This window comes from Acanthisitta chloris, unplaced genomic scaffold (genome assembly GCF_000695815.1).
Source record: "Acanthisitta chloris isolate BGI_N310 unplaced genomic scaffold, ASM69581v1 scaffold11131, whole genome shotgun sequence".
Classification (NCBI taxonomy): domain Eukaryota; kingdom Metazoa; phylum Chordata; class Aves; order Passeriformes; family Acanthisittidae; genus Acanthisitta; species Acanthisitta chloris.
This window is the reverse complement of record NW_008654366.1, coordinates 1-4,205: the sequence shown is the minus strand read 5'-3', so window position 1 is coordinate 4,205 and position 4,205 is coordinate 1. Positions and strand designations below refer to the sequence as shown.

At 50.3% G+C, this 4,205-nt stretch overlaps 1 protein-coding gene across 1 annotated transcript in view; it reads right to left on the bottom strand.

Moving 5' to 3' along the window:
- LOC103810578 (aryl hydrocarbon receptor-like) overlaps nucleotides 1-4,199 on the bottom strand; it is a 23,254-nt gene extending 19,055 nt beyond the window's left edge. The window contains 1 exon segment of the mRNA XM_009083485.1: nucleotides 4,189-4,199. The gene's annotated coding sequence lies outside the window, so the exon portion shown is untranslated.
- Nucleotides 4,200-4,205: the final 6 nt, after the last annotated feature.

The window sequence follows — 4,205 nt, the reverse complement described above, 5'->3', positions numbered from 1 at the left end:
AGACACTGAGGGTAGAGACCTACAAGCATTTCTTGGAATTCTGGTTCAGGCTTTTCCACCCACACTCTGCTCCTCTTCTGGAAATCACAGAATTACAGACTGGTTTGGGTTGGAAGGGACCTTAAAGATCACCTAGTTCCAACCCTCTGCCCTGGGCAGGGACACCTTCCACTAGAACAGGTTGCTCCAAGTCCTGTCCAATCTGGTCTTGAACACTTCCAGGGATGGGGAAGCCACAGCTTCTCTGGGCATCATTGTCATCATCCTCATCTTCCTCACCCCATATCCTTCCCACAGAGCAGATCAACTCCTGTCTATGCTCCACATATTCACACCAGCTCCTCACCATGGAAAATGCTGCCTTAAGGCACTCTGAGGATTCCTGCCCAGGAATGAGCAGCTCTCAGTCAGGCCTTGGCAAGAAACATGCTAAAACTGGTAAGAATGGAAAGCAGGAAGATCCAAAAAAACCCAAACAAACCCTCTTTATCCTGATTTTATTTCAATTAGGTTTTGGTAAGTTTCTTCGAACTGGTGAGAGCCTGAATCCTTTGCTTTAATTATGAATATTACAAGGAAGAGCACACATGAAAGTTTGTGGCAGGACAGTCTTACTTTGTCTAGAAGTAAAAGGCCAGGTTAGACAGGGCTTGGAGCAACCTGGTCTAGTGGGAGGTGTCCCTGCCCATGGCAAGGGGTTGGAACAAGATGGTCTTTAAGGTCCCTTCCCTGCCCATGGCAGAGGGTTGGAACAAGATGGTCTTTAAGGTCCCTTCCAACTCAAACTGCTCTGGGACTCTATGATCCTCTCTATTGCAGACCTCACCACCTGGGTGACCCAGGAAGAGGGAATGGCAGCACATTCCCTTAGCACACACTCTCCACCTCACAGAACATTTAAAACCCCATTTTCTTGCTCACCCTTAGCAGAGCCACATCTGCAACCCCCACCATCTGCTTCTTTTGTTACAGGAACTGTAGGAAATGAACCCCAGCACAGCTTCCCAGCTAGCTGGAGGTTTCCCAAGCCACTAAAACTAAAGGTTTTGAGTTCTGAGGTCCCTTCCAACCCAAACCATTCTGGAATTCTCTGAGTTGGACAAAGAGATACCACATAGAGTGGTTTAGGGCACAGCACTTAGAAAACAGCCTAAAAAAAAAAGTGTTTTCTGATTTCTGATCCTTTCAGAAGGACATTTCCAACCTAAAACAGCATTTGATGCCAAACTCAGGCTTTGGGACCCGTGTCCATGTGAGCAGCTCTTCTCTGCCTTAAGCCAATACAAGGTCCCATCTCTATCAGCTGCAGTTATTTCACCCACTCTAGCCGAAATCCCAGCACAGCACTAAGAGCTCAGTTAATAACTTTAACCAGCCTTAGCTGTCACCCCGCCCCCTTCAGTTTTTAATCCCAGTTTGCATTTTGCAGATGGACAAAAAACCCTTCAGATCCCTCTGCTCTGTATCTGCTTCGACTGCGTCCCCTAACACGCACCTCATGTTGTTTGATGTAATCTGTCTAACCACAAATTCCCTCTCTGCAGACATCTTTGCTTCACGAAGTAGCTTTAGATAACAGGATCTGCCAGTATTTAGCAGCAATTTAAGCTCCCTCCTCTGCTACCCCTCTCCAATCTCATCTGGCAGGGTTGCTCGAATGTCTGACAGGAGAGGAAACGAGCCTTAATTGAGATGCACTGAGGTGCCTGTGGAATTTTCAGCTCAGTGGTCTCCTAGGGCTGAACGGAAAACTGCAGCATTTCCTGTCGGGAAAGCTCAATCGTGCTGGTTTGTAACTCTAGCATCAGGAGGAATATACCCTCTTGCGGGGAGGCTGGTACAACTCAGCACCAACTTGTTCACACCAGCCGGGCAAAACACACAGGCACCAGGGATTTTACACTTTCAAAATCACAGTCATGCATCAGGAAAGAAAATAAAGAGACTATCTCTGATTTTAATGAAAAAGGTGAAGAAAATTAGTCTGAGTTTCCGTAGTTAACCTTTAAAGTCCTCTGGCCACTCACTGCGCAAATCCAGCCCTAAAGCACCCAGAAAGAAGAGAAAATGAGACTGGAGATGAGGACAGGAGTGGGTAAAAGACAGAGCTGTAATGGGATTGCTTGGATAGTCCGGCCACGAACTGAAAATCCTCTGGCTGAGGCACACGGAGTGACACAGCTCACAGCAAGGCACCCCAAGGCTGAAGGAGGACACCCCAACATCTCTGTTCCCACACATCCCCAGGCACAGCACACAGGGCCACCCCTGAGCGGGGGGTATGACAATGAGGAAAATGTCTCATGGAAATATTTGTCTGGATGTTTAAAATCGTTTTAAAATCCCTGCCCTTTGGAATGCCTTCATCCCCACTGCCCAGATGTCCCCTCTTTGCAGGGCAGAGCTCTGTCCAGCTCATCCCACTGCAAGGGTGTCCCAGGGAGCATTGGCACCCGAGCATGGCACACCAAGCCCTGGTGTCAATGAAGCAGCTCAACACCTACACGCACACTAAGCAAGGAAAAGGGGCTTGAAAGAGGTCTGAGCCCTCCTTCGGTTTGCTGGAGCCTTATGAAATAGTTCATGGGGTTCACGGTGAAACTGGTGACCCCCGTGTCGAGGGGCCAGAGCTGAGCCACAAGGAAAGCTCTGCTCCCAGCAGGGCAAAGGCTGTGCCGCTGTGGTGGTTTGTTTTTCCCCAGCTGCCCTTTGAACGAGAACCCAGCAGGAAGTTTAGCCCTTTTACAAGCTGGCAAGTACTGAGTGGTACTATTCCCAACAGCAGAGTTTGCCTGAGATGATGCATTGTCTCCTAATTTTTATTAATAGTTGTTTCTTTCACTAAGTAAAAAGCTCTGAGAACTGCAAAGGGACCAGAGAACTCCCTCATCCCCATCCTGTCCAGTTGGCTGAACATTCCGTTGCTCCCAGCCCCGCTCTGCCTGGCCTCTCCCAGCAGTATCCTACTCCAAGATCTGACCGTTCACAGAAAAAAATAATCTCTTCCCATTCCCAAGGCTGACTCTGCAGAACCAGGAAACGAGGGCCCTTCTGCTCCAAAGAGACACCTTCTCCAACACCCTGAGCCACATGCACCCAGCCCAAACCCTCAGTCTGGTATGCCAGAGGGCTGGAATCACTGCTCTGAGGGGAACAGGAGAAAGGTTTGTGGCAGAACAACTACTCCTCGTGTGTCCACAATAAGGCTCCCAAATAAATACCCAAGAGAGGCTCTGGGTCGCCTTCTCACCAAAGATTTATGTCAACGCCCCCTCCTTTATCCCAGGTTTGGACTCAGCTCATCCACCTCCCCCATAGCCTCCCCAAAAATATAAATGCACCTCTATTTCCTATACACACACTCTAGCCCTCACTGCAAGCCCTACGAGCTGGGTGTGTGTGTGAGACCATCTCCATCCCCACTAAGTTGTGTGGAGCTTGACATGAAAGATTCTGTGTCCACACAAAAAAATCTTCATTTCCCTGTCTGTCCATGCCCTCAGCTTGTGTCTGTTCATGGGCAGTCTCTCCCTGACGATGCTCCTGTCCCTTGGGAGGGGAACTGGGAAACGCTGAAACACCTGGAAACCTGAGGTTAAACAGGCTGATGAGACTTGGGAGCTGGTGTGGGGGGAGGCATGAGGGAGTCAAGAAACACCGGGGACACATCGGGAGGATGTTATGCAACAGCTATTGAGCAGCGTGGTAACTAATTACAAAATTGAGATGTTCTGGTAATTAGCATTTGCTGTATGTTTGATTTAGGCAGGCACCAAAACACAGCCCAGCCTGCAAATCCAATTCCAGGACAGCTGAGCAGCTCAAACTCTCCAGCGAGGATCCTCACCGGGATGCAGGACGAGCATCCCTGAGATTTTTATTTTTCCACCAGCCTGCCAGAGCCGACACAGCGTTAGCTCCAATTAACCCTAATTAAAACCGAGTAACCCAAGCATGCTGCTCCCTTTTGCTTCTCCAGTGCTCGCACCAAAGCAGCTTCAGGCAGCTCCCCAGAACCAGCTTGCTCCCGCAGATGAGTTTTCCCTCGGCTCTCCCGGTCCCACGCCCCTGCCCGCGACTCCCGATGCCTGGCGAACCGTCCCGGCGCCGCCGAGCCCAGCCCCCCGGGAGGTTACCGGGGCAGACCCCCTCCCCGGAGTCTGTCCGACCCCCCTCCGCGGTACCCACCTCTTGGGCACCGGCTT